At 45.9% G+C, this 18,324-nt stretch overlaps 1 long non-coding RNA gene across 2 annotated transcripts; it reads left to right on the top strand.

Moving 5' to 3' along the window:
* The first annotated feature begins 3,284 nt into the window (after window positions 1-3,284).
* Window positions 3,285-16,889, top strand: LOC130605866 (uncharacterized). Of its 2 annotated transcripts, XR_008973814.1 has the most exons (6): window positions 3,285-3,506; window positions 3,668-3,778; window positions 12,132-12,282; window positions 14,839-14,943; window positions 15,696-15,873; window positions 16,043-16,889. It is a non-coding gene; the product is annotated as an uncharacterized LOC130605866 (long non-coding RNA). The 2 variants fall into 2 exon arrangements; XR_008973813.1 differs by lacking the exons at window positions 15,696-15,873; window positions 16,043-16,889 and having other exon boundaries at window positions 3,485-3,506; window positions 14,839-15,006.
* The last annotated feature ends 1,435 nt before the right edge of the window (window positions 16,890-18,324 follow it).

Raw genomic sequence — 18,324 nt, 5'->3', positions numbered from 1 at the left:
GCGGCGAAGGGCCGGGGACTTCAGCCCCTTCTGGGGCTAGCTGGGGAGAGACCGACGGAGGCTCCCACGGGGCCTAAAATGACACCGCGCCCGCCTTCAGGGCTACCTCTGCAGTTTAACGAGCCGCGGTTGAGACGTCGCGCCTGCGCGCGTGGAACCTCCGCACGGGCCCGGCGAGGGGCGATGAAGTGCGGAGCCGCGAACAGCCCGGGCGGGGGCCGTGACCCCGCTGTGCTCCACGGGGGGCGCGAAACGACGGCGGCGGCGGCGGCGGCGGCGGCGGCGGCGTGGGTTTGATTCCAGTGCTTTAAGTATGGAGATGAGCGTAAGGGAGGAAGAAAGCCCTGTGAATGGAACAGAATTGCATAACCACTCTCTTCTGTATGTTTCAAAACCACACAGTTATTTTTCATTTGATTGGAATTAACTTAGCCCTTGTTTATGCTCCAGACAACCTTTCTGCGGGCACTGGGAAGAACTTGCAAGTGAACATGGTTTTGTGCCAGGCCTGGCACGGCCAGATAACAGCTTTGGCCTGTTTGCAAACTCCCACTTCACTCTTCTGCTCTGCTCCTCATGTTCCCCATCACTGTCCCACCTGACGAAATACCTTCCCTTTAGTGAATATTTTCAGTTGCTTTTCCTGGGATTCAAACCCTCAACTTCCTGACTATGGAAAAAGAAAACAAGCAAAGTCTACTGTGTAACTGCTCTCATCTTTGCATTAATACGTTTGATAACAAGCAGATGGCTGGGGAGGGTCTAAAAGGGAACAGGACCAGAAAACAAGTGACGCAGTAGAAGAAGATGAAGTCTAGGCAAGTGTGGTGGATTCCCACATTATCCAGAGAGACTGGCAAAAAACATAGCTTCGCTTTACTTAGCTTCTTTTGCGATAAATATGTATTATTTTGATAGATCACCCTCATGAGTAAAATAAGTTCTGTTATTTAAGAAAGTGATCATATCCCAGTAGGAAAAGCTCATGAGGTGTGTGCATTTGAGCTGGCTGCAGGTTAAAATCAGGCTGCCTCTCTGGGACCATTTGAACTGCATGGAATGTGTATTACAGTGCTATGTACCACACAAGGGAGACACAGTCAGTATTACCCCAGCAGCATCCCCAGTAGAAGTTGTTCTGCACTCTTAGCAGGTCTCAGGTGGCGTGGCAGCACTGTACACAATGCCTCTCCTGAGCAGCGCTTCCTGAGAGCACTGTTTGACCATTACTTGAGTGAGGCACCTGAAGTTCCTCAAAATGCTGATAAGGTCACAGTGATGCCTGCTACAGGGGTGATAACTGGGCCTCTCTGCCTGTCTTGGCACTGTGTCAAGCTAAGCTGCAAACTGACTTTATCAAGCTCCTGGAATGAGGCCCATAAGGCCTTAGCTTGGGACTTTCAAAAGATAAGGGTGATTGAGCTTTTCTGTGTTCAGAGATGTTTGGGAATTGGATCTTTTTTTGTTAGGAATGGAGTTGTTATCTGCTCTTAACCCTAGGAGCCCTCTGTCCTTCCATCAGGCATGGCACAAAGATGAGGCAGTATTCACATGTTTTATTACCAGCGATTAGGGTAAGTAACAAATAACCACAGGAACCTTCCCATACTGGGAAGGTTTTAAGTTTCTCTTCACTTTTTTCCCTATTACTGACAGCTGAGAAGATTTTTAAACCTTCCCCTTTCTGTCTACATTTTGTGGGGTTTTTGTTGGGTTTGTGTTTTGGTTTGGATTTTTTTTTTTGGGGGGGGGGGAATGGGTTTAATCACAGAAAGCAAACCAGCTGCAGAGAGCTAAAACTAGCTGTACATAATTCTGTACATAGCACAGCTCAGCCATTTGCTTTGCAATATGTCTTGCAGCTGAGCTCTTTCCTTATCAGACTGGCTGATGAAGGAGCTAATGATGATGAGGATTGGGTATCTTTTCTGTCTGCTTAGCCTTGGTTCTGGAAGTGATTATAAGTCCTTATTTCCTGTACAAACCCCATCCTTTGGGGAAGGTTTTTGTTTTCAGGATTCAGAGGCAAAGGGTCTATGGAGGTGAGGCAGAGAGAAAAGTCAAATCCTTTCTTTTCCATGGGCTATCTTGCTGAATTATTGTGGGAAATTCTTGGCAAATTCTGTGATCTGGTTTGTACTTAATCCTCATCTTTTTTTGAGCTGTGGCACTTTAAATTAAATTGGGACTGAGCACATTATATTTAGTTATCACTTATGTTTGTCTTTTAACTACTTTCAGAGCTTTAACAGAGCTAGCCTGTTGCTGAGAGCTTTTTGTCTGTGTTAATGTAGGTGTTTGTATGAAAAATGCAGGATAGGCTTTTGATCAGTTCTCATTTCAACTTCAGATCATGACTTCCCTTTGAAAGCAGTAAGTTTAGCCTGAGTTATAGAACTGGGTGTAGCTTATCTGCGTATTATTATCTGCTTAGGCTCATCTTGAGTTTGTGCAGCAATGCTCTGTCACTATCACCCTGCAATTATTCCTTATTTCCACTTCACTACCATGCATGTCAGCAAAACAAGTTCAATCAGGGAGTGTTGGTGATTGCCTCATTTTTGTCCAAAAAAGTGTATGGACAAGCCAGTGCAATTCAAGAGTGAGTATTATAAAATACAACTGTTCATATTTCATCTGCTGTCAATACAGTTACAGTGAATATTAGTTGCAGATACCTCCACAGACATGGAAGTGACCTCACTTCCTTATTGCATTCTCCAGATCTATATCACATTATTGCCTCATGAATATTGTTTCAGTTTGGAGCAATGTACAGCACTGCAGCTGAGTGCCTGCTGGTTGGGTTAAGTATTAGGAGTTCATTGCTTTGCGGCTGTGGTGAGAAAAGCAGGGGCGAGATGGCTTTCAGCGAAGAAAGAGGGTGAATGGGCAGTGTTTTGCTATAGGTTTCTCTCCAAGATTTGGGATTCCTGTTTTGGATCTATCACAAGCCTGTTATGTTATATCATACGGAGTATGAAACCTCCCTTAATTTATCCATCACTCAAACGATAATAAGAATGTAGGAGAGAACTGTAGGATTTGCTAAGTTGTTCCTCTTAAGACTGCAGTGTTTCAGAAGGAAACCCTAACCTGTATGCTGAAATACAGTATAAAAAGTACTGCATGAAGTAGGAGTAGGTGGGGAACAGAGAGCAGAAAGTCACTGTGCAGTTAAAAGAGCTACTGTACAGCTCAAGCAGGTGGCATACTACCATTTGGATGTTTTCTATGCTTTCTTGTAATGCGTATGGGCTGGTAGATAACTTCCTTTAAAATGTTTCCATTTTACTTTGGCCACTGATAATCGAAAGAGAGTTTAGCTGTTCTAGCTTGGATATCAAGGCAACAGAAACTGAGACAGACCAGCACCTTAATAAATTTGGGGGTTCACACAATCGCTGGGAGCTGGTTGTGTTTGTACACCAGAATCTTGTCACCTTGTTTACACTGTCTGACCGGCAGAAGCTCCATTGAAACTGTGGGGTTTAGACTGCGGTCAGGTTAGTGTGCAGACAGGTATAGGTGGAATTGTACCTCCCAAGCAGTGGCTGGCCCTGGCTGCAGGGCTGCAAGCTGCTCTTGTGCTGTATCGGTGGGTGTTGGTGATGCCTGCAGCATTGCAATATCTGATGATACTGTATTGCTTTCTTTCCACATGCAGGCTGAAGAGAAGGCGGTGCTAATAACAGGCTGTGACAAAGGTTTTGGACGTGCCTTGGCAAAACAGCTTCATGCAAAGGGATTTACTGTTTTTGCTGGATACTTGCATGTGGTGAGTAGTAATATTGATCAAAATTCTTCTCTAGTTGGAGAAAAGTGCTTTTCAAGTGAAAGCATCTTCATGTGTAGCCTCTGTTTGCCCTCATCCAAGACGTGGGAGAAGTGCAGTGGGCAGGGATTGTTGCATCTTTCATTGCTTCATCTGCTTGTGCATCTTGTCAGTCCTGTAATTCTGAGCTCTTTGGAGCAGGGAGTGTCTGTTAACTGAATGTTTCTACAGTAGCTTGCACAGTAAGGTATTGTTCACTGCTAGAAGCCTCTCAGTAATACCACAACACTCCATAAATCTTGATAGTCCAAAATTGCTATGGCATTATGGCTTTCTGTCTTCCCTGGCATCTCTGTTGCGTCTTTCATTCTGCCACTTTCTTTTGGGGGCACTCTCCTCAAACTCATCTCCAAGCCACCTCTCCTCCGTTGTTCAGGTTCTGTTTCCAAAATGTCTTCCAGCTGTGCTTCTACAGCTTTTGTAGAAGCTATTCAGTTTCTGGATAGCTGAATCTTTTCTGATGTATGTAGGCCTCACTCTGTCACCTGTTTATGGCATGTGGCATCACTTGTAAGAGATCATTTTAGGCACACTGGATCAGAATGGGTTGCAGACCCATCATCCCAGTCCCTGGTCATGCAGGTAACTGTGTTACGTAATCCTCTTTATAAACTGGGACAAGTCCACTTCCAACTCAGCTGGGGTCTCATCCTAGCTATGTTGGTTTTTTTTTCTTCTTTGCTAGTCAAACCTCATGTAATTTCTGACCTGAATTGTTCAAAATCAGTTCATACCCACTTGTTTCTCTGTTCAAAGGTGGCCATTCAGCACAGGTGCTCAGGGAGTGATGACTACAGATTCTTGAGTAGTGTGGAAGGTGATAAACAAAAAAAAAGGTGTTCTTTGTTGCTTGTGTGATCTTGGCGAAGGTTGCATTCTTCCATCACACCAGAAGGGAAAGTTATTATCAGCTGACATATTGTGTAACTTGAGAGCAAGAGTGTCCTGTTGGAAAATTGCCACTGGCTGGAAATTTCCATGTGGAGGCTCTGTAAATCCTTCAGTAGGCATGTCATACACTGCTTTGGGATGCCTGTCTCTGTGGTGATAGCAAGTCAGGCACTTACTGTGCAGAGCAGTAGATGTAGGGAACAGAAATGAGAGGGAAGATGGGGTAGTGTGAGAGGGCTATTCAGAAGTCGGCACACTAATGTGGTGCAGAGGGCCAGGCTCCATTTGAAGCCACAGAAAGAAACTAATTGCTCCTGAAGTGAGCCCTGCTTGCTCTTTTTATTGATGGAAAAACACACCACAATTACCTCTTGATCACAGATTACTTATTACCTGTCCCCAAATGGTTGGGCAGCTCTCAGCATCCCCTGTGATCTGGCGTGGTAACATCTTGGAACCAAAATTTTCGTGGCTCCATACTTGTATTCTTTCATGTGGAAGTGGAAAATGCATCACCAATCATAGCTGATCTGCAGGTGACTTTCAGGAGATTAACTGAGCACTTGACCCTAAAGGGGTAGGGAGTTGGATCATGTGACTTTTTTTCTTGTTCTGTGTGTTAATAAATTTTCAGGAGACCTGGGCTCAGAGCCCCAGGTCTTCACTCATGCTTCCTCTTCCCCACCCCCTGCCCCGGGTTGTTAGTGTTGTCTTAGTGCTGTTAGGTGCATCTGAAGGGCAGGGTCTGGTGGATAGCCCTTGCAAAAATGCTGCAGCCGAATGCTTTCTCTAATTCTTGGGACACACAACATCCTGTATGGAATAGCCTTGTGTTTTACATGGTTGAGGGACATGGTAGCCTAGAAGTTTAAAATTTGATAAGCAGGACCTTACTGAGAACCTAATGATAGACTGTATATAGGATGAAAATGGTTATAAATCTAGAGCTGACTACTTCAAGAAAAGAAAGTACAAGGTGACTACAGAAAAGAATGGTAGATCCAAAAGAAGCAGAAAACATCAGTGAAGGCAGGAAGCTGTTATGTCAGATCATTTGTGAAGAACAAGATATGACTATATGAGGGATTATTGCTGGTAAGTGAAGGAGTGCACATGCAATGTGGCTGAGGATGCAGCTACCGTGTAACTGGCAGTGTGCATGGAACTGCTCATGGCAAACTCAAGGAAGCCTATCCTTCATGAGAGAAGTATGAGCTACTGTAGATTCACTGCAGGGTCAGAGCAGGTGTGGAGGCAGTTGTCATAGAGCAGATGCCAGGCTCTAGTTCATTCATAGTTAGTCCATCATCACTTGTGTGTTTTTTTAATGGGGAGTTAAAAGGATTCTGATGTACTAACTACCACAGAAAACTCTTGCATTAATACAAGATGATACACTTTCGGGTGTATCAGGAGCTTTTTAATGATCAGACAGTCAATTGCAGGAAATAAAGTTGCAGGAATAGCAAGAATACTGAAGAAGGCTGGGATAGAACTGGAGAAGATCAAGTGCAAAAGGGTTTTCGTTTAGCAAGGACAAGTTAAGCCCACAGAGAATGTTTAATATATCAGGATTAAGATGGAAAGCCACATAGAAATAGATTACAAAATAACCTGAAAAGTAGAATGTACAGAAAACCTTGAAATAATCATTGTCTTATTTTCTTAGATCTTACTGGAAAATAAAAGGATAAATTGTTTTCAGGCACCTTCTACCAGCAGTTTTCATGAGGACTGCAGGCAAGAAAAGGGAAAGAACAGGGAATGTTTGCATAAATGGATGAGTACAAGTTCACCAAGCCTGACAAAATATGCTGAAGAGCATTTAAAGGATGAGCCATTGTTATTTCTGCCCTGTGGGTGGTATTTTCAGGAGCACCTGGAGGCCAGGGCATTTCCACAGGGCTGGAAGAGGGCAGCTATTGCCTTTCTCTTCCCAAAGGGAGCAGACCTCTGAAATTTCCAAACAGGCAGCTCACCTTCATTGTGCTAGATGAAATTGCGTCACGCTGATCTGCCAATTTTACACATGTCTAGCTCATAGTGTGATACACACTGTCTGTATGTTCCTGGGAACAGGCTGTACCATGTCAGTCTAATCTCATTCTGGCTAAGCAGCGGAGTGGTTAAAGGGAAAGGAATAAATGTATCCTGTATACAGGTTTTGACGCAGTCCCTCATGATAGTCTTGTGAGCAAACTTGCACTCTAAGCCTGTGACTGCTGTTCAGTCCCAGGGAAATTTTCTTGGAAGCGCTCCCTGGAATAGAGAATTCACTTGGAAGGAAATGTGCATGTTGCAAAGCAGGGAAAATTGCAGGCCCTTTGGGGAATAGGGTTCAAAATTATGATAATAGACCAGACAGAGTTTGAAATCAATTGGGTGTAATCCAGTGATGACAAGTGTGAGGTGTTCTGGTCAGGAAATGCAGGAAGGGAGCGGGTGGATAGGCAGCAGCAGGGGAGGCAGGGGGATTTGCACAGAGGGAGCAGGCTGGCTGGATTCATGGGTGTTGAGCATTGTGTTTGTGGCTTCCTGATCCTCACTGACATCTTGCTGGTGGTGCCCAAGTGCTTGCCAGGGCTTAATCCTGAATCCCACAAACTTCCCTGGGACAAATCCGTGACTTGGTGTGTTACAGGAGGGCTCTTTCCTAACAAGCCCCTGGGTGTTGTCTGTTTCCCACCACCGGCTGCACTGGGATCCTCCAAACCAGAGCAGGTGCGAGGAGCGACCGAGGGGAAAGGGAAGCAGCCAAAAGCTGGTGCAAGGCTGCTCTGTGAGGTGGTGAAGGCTCCTGTGGTCCTGGAGCTGCCCGTGCTGGGCAGAGGGTGGGGTGGGCAGCCAGAGCGTGCAGGGCGGTGAGGCAGGATAACCGGGGGAAATGAGGTACAGGGGAGGAAATGGCTAAGTCCCACTGAAGGCCTCTGGAGAGTACTTGGGTAGCAGACTAGGCTGGGGCAGGGCAGCTTCCAGCTCTGATGGGATTGGGATAGGGAAGCTGGGAGATCCTCCAGCAGGACAAAAATCTGACAAAAACCGTGACAGCAAAGGGAGAGGAAGTGAGCTTTTGCAGCTGGGCCATTGCTGCCAGGACCCCACTCGACTCACACTGCTGTGTGTTCCTGCTGGTGGGTCCCAAGGCCATGAAGGCCTACAGTTAAATCTACTGTTAAAAAAAAACAAGAAGGAAAACAGAGAATGTGCTTTACTGCTGAAGAACCACAGAGCCTAAGATGATGTTCACTTCTGTCTGTAAAAATACGTGGCTGCTTCATTTGTGAAGAGGTTTTCCATGCATAAGGGTTAAGCAATTTGTTTTACAGTTCAGTGGTGTCTGCAGCTATGAAAAGTGGTTCCAATTGATACTGCATGTTGAAGTCAATCTTCCAAAATCAGTATGTTTTGATAACAATTGTAGCTGGTAAGGTAACTTTGCAGACTGAGTTGCATTGGTGCTAGGGGAAAATTCATTTCAATATGAATAATACAAACCATTTATACTGATTTTTTTTTTTTTAAAGCTGCTGGCCTATGGCTGGAATGTCAGTGTCTGATGTGTACTGAAAGAGCTTCAAGTCTTGATTTGCTGTTTCGTGTTACCTGGAAATAAGTCAGTTGTGAAATGGTACACAGCTGTGGGGCCAGCCACTCCTTCCTACTGTTGTCATAATGCCAACGTAACTATATTTATTTTTTTTTTTTTTTTGAGAGCTACCCTGTTTTTTTCAAGGCTGTAATGGACGTTTCAGCTCTTTTCCTTCACCACACATCATTGTTTATTGGCCTAAAGGTGGAGGTGAGATGCTGTATACTGTGTTCATTAAATAGCCCAAGATATATATAGAAAAGACTAGATGGTTACATGTTTTTTAGCTCAGCCTGGCTCAGAGGCAGCTGAGCAGGTGACTGTGGGAGGGTTGCTCACCTTGTTTGCCCTTGTGCTGTGGGAGTTGGTATCAAGTGCTAAAGAAGAGTGGCAGCCAGGCATGGTGACTCACCAATTCATAACTTTTTCCTCCCTAATGTGGCAGAGCCTGTGATTCAAGAAGTAATTTGGTGAATTACACCTTGAGCCCACTATGGAAATGCATGGCTAATCTGTGCTTTTTTCAGTTTTACTTGTTGTGTCTCACCTGAGCAAGGCTGTAAGGCTTAGGCAGTAATCCTGTCTGGAAGTGACTAGGTAAAACTTGGAGTTTGAACTGTGCTTATGTTGGCCTAAACAAAAATAACCCCACAATAGTAACAATCTCTATTGTTAGCAGGGTAGGGAGGAAAGAAAGGAATAGAACAGACAGGAAAGCAGAGCCATCGTGTTCTTACTACCTTGGGCTCGGGTGGCTGGAGCGTGGTTGCTCTTTTTAAAGCTTGGATAACACTGCTATGGGCCTGCAAGTATATTGTTCCCAGCAAGTATAAGGCTAGTAAATAACAATAGCTCTAATCTTCATACAAATTACATGAGCACACCCTCCTAAAACAAGCATATGAAATATAACCGAGTAATGTACAAGCTCGGATCCCACACGTTCTCTCTGCATGATTTTTCTTCCTACACAGTCACCCGGCCCTTGTCATACATTTCACAGCTTCTCAAGCTGTTCCTGAAGAGCACAGCAACAGCAGTGGTGGCACAGAACCATTTCTCTCTGAGGAAAAGCTTGTAAGGGAGCAGCTATGTTGCTTCTATAAATGCAGCAGTGTTTGCAAAACCCTCTGTGAAGCAGGGACAAAAGTCTTCCATTCTTGATCAGCAAGTTGGACTGGTTCCTCCTGCTCTTGAGAGCCTTATCCTGTAGTTGTTTGCTCCAGCACAGCGTGCAAAGCAGCAAAGGCTTCTTTTTAAGACCATCAATGTGATTGAGGTTTGGGGCTTGCCAGGAAATAGTGCTCAATAAGTAAGGATGGAACCCCAGACACTATTGAGACCGAGGTGACTTGCACAGAGGTGCTTGTTGCACAGAGTGTGGCCCCAGAGGAGCTAGTGCAGAACTGTTCTTGCACTGTACTCATATACCTCTTCTCCATGTTCTGTGTACACAAGGCTAAACTCATTTTGATAGGAGTGCCCCTGTTTGTTTTCAGTCTTAGCAGTTCCCACTGTATTGTTGACACTAAAGAAGTAATAGTGATAAGGTCCTGTTCAATAAACATACCCCTGACTAGCAAACAGCCCTGTGACTGGGTACATGTCAGCAGTTTGTTCTGTATATAATGTGGCCTGATTGGTGAGTGATGAACTTCCAAGAATGAGCTATTGTCAATAAAGTGAACATCCCTGAATCTAACCTCATAACCCAAGAAACAGGAAGTTGTCATACTGAAACTTAGAGTCAGGAATACTCTGCAGAGGTCAGTTTGGGACTGAAAGTTTAAGCCTTTTGTGGCTTTAGCAAATCCCTGCCAAATTTGCTCTGGATAGCTTCTTGTTCCTGGTGAAATTACACCATCCATGTCCTGTTTTCGTGGTCCTCCTGCTAGTGATTAGAACCTGCTTTGCAGCAATGCAAGGGACCCCATTCAGATTGAGATGCTGTGCTGGCTGCCAGATGAATGTGAATTTCAGTTATCTTGGCCCATTAAAGCTGGCAGCTTCAGTAAGGCCAGTGGTGATGGGCAGGGGATCTTGAGCAGAGCAGGAATAGAACTACCCAACTGGGGCCTTTAGAAACCTGAATTAATAAAACCAGAAGTAAGGATAGCTGAGCAAGATGTTTTTTCTGGCTTTTGCTGCAGGCCATGATTTAGCTGGCATCCCAAACAGCCCCTGGGGCTGTTGTGACCCGGTGGGGATTGGGAAAGGGTTATTTTGGAGGAGGATGTAGCTGCAGGCCAGTGAACTGAAGAAATCTTCACCACTGTCAGTCAGAGACAGGTGTGCTGGGCAAAAGGATGTTGGGATCACTATGTGAGAGCTGGAAAATATGGGAATGCAGCTATAAAAGGCAAATCCAGTCCGGGACAGACCATGAGGAAATGGTTAATGCACTGTTATCACTGGGTAGCATGTGACTCTCTGGTCTGCTGTACACAGCTTTTCTGTGAAGGCCATCAGCTTTCAGGGAGAGCAGACTTAGCTGAGTATAGTGCAGGGTTACTAGGCCTGGTGTGAGACCAGAGAGCCGGGCTAGCAAGAACATGTTGGTGTTTTTAAATGCACCAGGAGGATAAATTCCATTGGTATGTATTGGACAATGGTGGAATATTGCAGTTTGCATAGACGGCTGTGTTTGGTACAATACAACGTTATATCTGACCATGAATAAATATAGGCTGGAAGTCGAGACTTTCATACATCAGGCAGGAAGCTATGGAACAGAGACAGGGCAAACAGCCCAAAAACTTTGAGAGGGAGCTTAATAAACTTTATCAACAGGGTGGCATGATGTGGGTGCTTTTGATAGCAGTGTCAGAGCTCCCTGGACATGGAGACTCTTTCTTAATCCTGTGTGTGTTCTTGGTGGTAAGAGGGAGATTGGGAAGTGGAAAGAGACTTCAACTGAGTACTTACAAAGTGAGAAATAACCATGGTGTATGGCAGGATGCCTAATGAGAAACAACTCTGTTATCTTGTTCCAGCTCTTGTTTGTTCCTCCTCCTGTTTTTGGCTGCATAGTCCTGTGCTTCAACAAATTCTTAAAGTATGGACTCAGTCCTAAATACACTTGCCCCTGGGACTCCTGCAGTAATCACTTCAAAGGGTCAAATCCTCAGTGACTTGCTAAGTCCTGGACATGTAAAGGGCTCAGTGCAGAATCTCTTGGTAAGTGCATTCAAGTCAAGGGTGGCAGGACTGCATGTACAAAAGATGTTCTTTTTTAAAGTCTAGTAGTTTTAAGGGTTGGTTGTAAGTTTGCCACAGTTAGGGCTGAGGGAAACCAAATACCTGGAGTAAAATACAGTGGCTTTTAACTAGGCCATGAACATGCAAATCGGTACCGTGCACTGTCTGAAACAGTGGGTCAGAGTTGTGAAGGGGATTTAGATATCCAAGATACTTTTGAAGGAAAGTCCAGCCCCTTCCAAATTGCAAACACCATGATGAAAGTCACTGAGTGAAGACAAATCTGGGACTGACAGGAGGCATAAAAGAGGGTAAGACAGATCCAGCTGTACCAAGTACCAGGGCAGGATTTGTCCTTAGAGGAGCCACTGAGGGAAGCAATGCTTGTGTGGCCCCATCACTCTCCCAGGTGTTCCAAACAAGCTCCCCCCCCCCCCCAGCTTCACTTCTGCTATACCAAGAGCGTGTGTCTTCTTCTTGCTGGTTTTCTCTACAATTTTTTTCTATAGAAGCACCCAGCTCTTTGTCAAGGGGTTGGGTTACCTTGAGCAACAAAGAAGGTGACTTTTCTGTGACACTTTTCCTCATTACATTCTCTAACCATGTGTCTGTTGGCAGGTCTGTGGGTCCTGGTGAACAATGCTGGCATCTCACCTTCAGAGTGGCAGAATTTGCAAGTCTATACAACTACAAGAAGGTGGCAGAGATCAGCCTGTAGGGCACCATAAGAATGACAAATTCTTCCCTGCCTTCATTCCCAGAGCTAAAGGTACATGGTGGGGAGTGTGGCAAGATGTGGAAAGAGCTTTTGCAGCACAGCAAAGAGATGTAGCTAAAAATCATGACTTGGAGTGTGCTTCAGGGAATGCCTGTGCAGTCCAAGGAGGGTCTGGGGCACACAGCCAAACTAGGCAGCAGGGCTGAACGTTCTGTATAAGCAATTGGTAGTATAGGCCACTCTTGGGGCAGTCCAGGCACCTACACAGCAGGTGCTATCTTAGACATCCTAGGGTATGGGAGACCTTTGTGCCGTGTTGGCAGATATAATACAGGACTCCAGCCCACCTTTAGAAAAAGAGTAATCTGGAGGCCAGATGAGATGATCCTGGCATCCAGCATCCATTAAGTGCTTGCGTCTGGATAACTAAATCTTCTCCGTTCATGTTACTCAATTCAGCAGATGCTTGCAGAGTGGCAGTGGTGGAATAAATGAGTCAATAACAGCCAGTTTAAATACCTTACAAAATAACAGTCTTATCAGAAGTCTTTAGTTCCTATTAAAAAAAAAATAGGAGAAGAAAAAAAAAGAAATGTATGAGCAGAACTCTGAAGAGCTGCTTTATTTAGTACATGTGGGAGAATGCTGGCACAGCTGTGTGTTCTGTGAGGATGAAATGGGGTTATATTGAGAAGATTGCTCAGATACCATTTCCAGAAAGGAAGTACCCACTAAGCAAGGCACCTCTCACAAGAGGTAGCTTACCCATCAGGTCAGCAGGTGGTTCTCACAGTCCCTCCAAGCTGTACTTAGGTGTGGAATGAGAGAGCAGAGCTGCCCACTTGTTTCTCAGCTAAAATTTCAAGCTGCAGAAGGGTGTCATGCTCCATGGCTGTGAAACATCTCTCTGTATAAATAGCTGGTGAGATTTCAAAGGGCCTGTTCAAGTGCATCTGAAACCATAATTGCACACATCTTGTCTTGGGGAAGGGCAGGTACACACAGAGAAGTGATCACTGCTGTCACTGTCCCTAGGCAGTGCAGGATCTAACACAAGCTGCCAGAGTTCTGCAGCTGGACTGGCGTGGGCTGCTGGTGGGAGTTGGGACAATTGCTTTTTGCTTCCCACAGACAGCAGAACGTCAAGTCTCCTCTCTGTGCTTTCACTTTGGGTTATGGCTTCAAGTCCTGTGTAATGGAGTCCTGTGGATGTTGAGAACAGCATGGCTTTTTGGTTTGTATTGGTCTTTTTTCTCCTAATTCTCGCTGTTTGTATTCCCTGCTGTCCCGGTTAAAGGTGAAAAGTGTTTAACTGTGGAGGAGGCAGAGGAAGGTTAACATAATGGGTCAAGATATTTGGCTAGTGTAAATTAGGTCAGCAGAATTCTCCCGGTGATAAATTTGGCTCATTAATGGGCTCTTGCTTTTCCTTACAAGGGTAGGCTGCTAATAGCAGAGCAAAGCTGTTGCTATGAGATGTCTTGAAGGGAGAAACTAAAATGGGAAACAAAAACAGTTTTCTATTTGATCGAAAATGGGTCAGTCACAGCCTTCTGCTGCTCTGTGACTGTCTGTTCTTTCCTGGAAAACAGCAGCACTGCCTCTAAACAGCCTCATTACCTAGGTGGGGGGGGTCAGATCTCTTCAAAGGAGAGTTCTTACCTTCCAGTGGCCAGGAGGTGCCAGATCCAGGGACTGCAGACAGGCTGGGCAGGGGAAAGCCCTTCTAGTAATGAGTGAGGTCTGAGCCATCCCTCAGCATCCCTGTGGATGCTGCGACTTGCAGCCTCTCCACCCACCCACTGCTAATGAGCTTTGTGGGACAGGGTTGAATCTGATGTAGCAAACAAATGTGGCTCCTCTCATGGCACTTTAGGGACCTGTGCCTGCACTATCCAACTGCGGTACAGATGCTGTCCAGCCGTCCCTCTGCTTCCCTCATGTCACCACCTCATGCTGGGGTCCCTCTTGCTGGTGTGGGGTTGGCTCTTGCTTTCCCAAATCAGTGTGGCCTGACTGAGCTCTGGAAGGGTGCTTTAAATGACACATTTCTTTTAATATTGCACAATGAAATTTCCATGTCACACATGACTGTCTTCTCAGGAAACCTCCTGATAACTGGTATGAGCTACTTTTGTACAGTATCCCCAAGGGTCTCTCCTGTTGGGTATACACAGGATTTCAGTCAGTTCTCCAAGTGCTAGGGCTGCCTGGCTTCATGCCCTGTTCCCTCTGTCCCAGTGGTGACTGCTAGTGGAGCAGCCAGCAAGCTGTGGGTGCTGCTGGCCAGGCCGGGACCATACCCTCTTACTCTAGGGGCCAGCTTTCCCTTCCACTGCTCAACTTCGTTCTCTTTTGTCCTACATGAGATTAAGTGGCTATGAAAAGAGTTTATCATTTACTCTTTCCTCATCTGTCTTTGCTAGCTCTGACTTAGAAACTACTGTAAGCTTTCTATATGCCACTGGCTGTAAATGCTTGGAGTCTGCATGCAACTGTGATACCTGAGGAGGAAAGGAGGCTTCCCTTGGTGATGCTGTGGAGGTAGCTTGTATTACAAGTAACAGCTATTGGAAATGCTGGCTGTGCAGTTCTTTTCTATTCCAGATCATCAGCACATGGAAGTTGCCTGGGATCCAGGACCCAGAACGATCTCACTGAGCTGCAGTTTATGCAGTGTTGTAATAATTTCTGCCCGCTGCACTGTGAAACGTGAGTAATGTTAAGTAGTACTGATTTGCACAGAAAATAAAATAAACTGAGATTTTTAAAGCACATGTCTCCAGTGCCCATTCCTACACTGGTTTTTCTACCCACTTTGAAGCTCAGGTTGAGATTTAATGGGGCTCAGTAATTAAGGAGGTGGTGGTAGTTCAGCAGGTAGTGGGACTATGAAGGCTTGGTGAGAACTGCCTGGAGCAGAATAGGCAGCACACCCATTTCATCAGCAGAAGGCAGCTAGAGTGGCCTCTCTGCAAGCACACACCATCAGTGTTTGTACTTTGTGTGGTTCCCCTCAAATGACAGTGTTGAGAGAGTGGTGTAGAGCATTATGTATTGCCTCAGCACTCTGCATGTAACTAATCCAAATTCTATAGTGGTGATAAAGAGCTCTTCTCAGACAGAATGGAGACTTGCAAACCAAGAAGTGTCTAGAGCCATACAAGGCCTCGTGGCTGAGTCTGGGTTAGGCTATCACAGCATGTGAGCTCCAGTCCCTTCCTCTGCCTCCCTGAGAAGTGCTCAGGTGAGTTGTCAGTGATCTAATGGCTGCCTGGGTGGGGAGCTCTGTGGCAAGAGCAGCAGAGTGCTGGGGCAGGAAGAGCAAGTATTAAGTGTTTCTGTGCTGTGCAGATGATTGTGTCTCTGAGCCAGCAGAGCAAAGCCAAGATGAAATCTGGCTCTGAAATCCATTCCCTGAGATAGCCAGACCCTTGTTCTGCCATAGTGTTGCATTAATGCAGGCATTGAGGACAGATTGTTGTCTTGTTGATGAGTAACAGAGGGAAGAAATCTCAGTTCCATTTGACACTAATCTTTAAAGCTGGAGGATGGAGCAGCCAGAAGGAAGTTCAGTGGAATCCCCTGGAAGTCCATGCTCATAGCTGCTGTGGTATCCTACGGGGAGTTAGACTGCCAAAGGTGACTGACTTTTTTGTTGTTGTTTCCCCCATCAGGGGCCAGATGCTGAGGCTGTGGCAGTGTCCTGCCTTTTTCTGCACGTTTCTCACAATGCTTTGGAAGACAGCAATAATCCAGGTCTTTGGTGCACCCTTTAGCCTTTGTAAAGTGTTTGTGTTTTCCCTTTCAGGCCTGCATGGCTCTCTACAATGATTCTGGAAACCAAAAGGTGCTCCTCTGCATGTCACATTTGCTCTGGTTTACCTTAACATAGCAAGGGGCCTCTTGGGTTCTCCCAGGTAAGCACTGTGAGTCTAGATACTCCAGATTTCTTCAGTTCTTTCTGTCTTGACCAAAAAAACAAGTCCCGAAACAGTGGCAAGTCTGAGTGTATGTCCCAGGCTTCATGACACCTGTGGTTCCTGATTTAGCCCAACATGAAACCTCTACTAGCTGCAAAGGGAGAGTTTATAAGACACTTTATTGCAGGTGAAGTAAATGAAGATGATCTTTAAAAGCTGAGAGAAACCAAGGGTCTTCTTAGTGGCAAGAGCTGCAGAGGAAATGGTTCATTTCGGGCAGAGGTGAGAAGCAGCAAGTTGCTATAGAGATCCCTTGATTGTCCTGTATTATATTGATAGTCCTGTATGTGTTTATCCTTACAATGAGCGATGCAGAGGATGGGAATGAATGCTTCTTCCTCTGGGCTTCAAAAGTCTTTACCAGTGTCACAAGTGGCTGATGTCCTAGGTTTGCTGTTCTGATGTAGCTGAAGATCTCGAAAAGTTGCAGAGCCAATACAACTATGACCTATGTTGTGTTACTGGGAACCTGTTTGGCACTGTTGGACAGGACCCAGCATTTGGAGGAATGTTTGTAGGCAGCAGGATGTGATTTCACTTAGATAATGTTGACAATCAGGAGACTTCAGTATGCCACTCTCCTCTTAAGTGGTGGTCCTGTAGATGCTGTCTGGTTACTGAACACTGGCAAAGAAACAAATCTGCAAGAGATGCCAAGTGTTAACAAAGCAGCCACTGTCCTTTGGCTAGTAGCTCCAAGCTAAAGGATGCTTCTGTTTCCACTCAGATAATGTGTATGACTGATTCATGGTGTGCTGGCAGTGTCTGCTATGTAACCTGTTGCTTTGACACCTGGGATGGAGTCACTAATGTTAGGGGAAAGTTTAGGATTTGAGAAGCACTTCTTGCATGTCTGACTCTAAACCTGCATCTGAGGAAGTGCCCACTGCCAGAAATGCTTTTGGGGAAAGGAGGCCAGTGATGGCAGTGCTTTTACACATCACAACAGCCCTGAAAACACAGATCAAAACGTCCCAGGAATAGGAGATTCTCAGGACAGCTTGCCTCTGCTCCAGGTCGTGACCTTGCTTCTGCTTCCCTAGTGGTGCTTTCCCTGCTCCCAAAAGTCTCTGTGTGGGGGACCCAGTGTTTCTCATGCAGGCTGCTTCCTGGGGAGGTCCTTGTCTTCCTAGAGAAAAAAGATCAAAGAAAAGCATCAGCACTATCAGTTGGAAAAGATTAAGTGCTAAACATGTCAAATGAAGGTTAGGAAGCTGTACTACAGAACTCTGCAACAGTTGCAACAGGTCAGAAAGGCCACTGAGGTCCTGCTTTGCACAGAGTGATGCTGGCCCAGCCGCTGTGCCTGCAGCCAGGGCAGTGCAGGGAGCAGGGTGCCTTCACAGGCTTGGTGCTCCTGCAGAGTCCTCTGCTCATCGGCACCCAGCTCTGCAACAGTGCCACCCAGCGCACCCTGGAACAGAAAGGAGCCTTGCTTAGCATTTTGGAAATGTTAAGATCTAGGAAATCCAGGATGGGTTTATCTTTCTAGCTTGGACATCCCTCAAACATGATGATGCTGTGAAAGAGCAATGGCAGCACCTGTCCTTTTGCCTGTGGTTTTGGAACATGAGGTTTCAGCATCTTGTGTAATCACAATGCTTAGAAATGTCTTAGAAACAAACCAAACCCGATACCAGCAGGTTTCTCAGCCAGCAGCCTGAGCCCTGGGATTTGGAGAGATGCTACAAATAGCAGGAGAATTTGTAAGAGCCAATTCCACCTCTGGGGCCTGGCCTGCAGCTAGGTGCATTTAATTCATTCACAGTGGTGCTGGAAGGGCCACAGGGGTACTGCTGATACAGCCATATCATCTGCTCCCCTGGTGCCCTTTGAGGAAGAGAGCAGACCTGTGTCCACCTCAAAATAGGGATGAGAAATAACACTTGTGCCCTGACAGAAGCTACCAGGAGGCACAAAGCGGCTGCATGCACAGGTCTGCTGCAGCATGCAGTGACTTCTTTTGTGGTGTCTTGTTGGTGAAGCAGCTTCTGAGAGCACTCAGGATGTGTGGATTGCTGTGTACTGACCTGATGCGCTGTGTGGTGAGCACATCTCCTGCTCCAGGCACACGGGCAGCAAGGCTGGCCAGTGGCATTGGCTCGCTGGT

Source organism: Pezoporus wallicus, unplaced genomic scaffold (genome assembly GCF_028554395.1).
Source record: "Pezoporus wallicus isolate ANWC-B61680 ecotype Strahan unplaced genomic scaffold, APGP_CSIRO_Pwel_v1 scaffold_7402, whole genome shotgun sequence".
Taxonomy (NCBI): domain Eukaryota; kingdom Metazoa; phylum Chordata; class Aves; order Psittaciformes; family Psittacidae; genus Pezoporus; species Pezoporus wallicus.
Note: the sequence above shows the minus strand (reverse complement) of the source record. Positions and strands in the feature narration are given on the sequence as shown.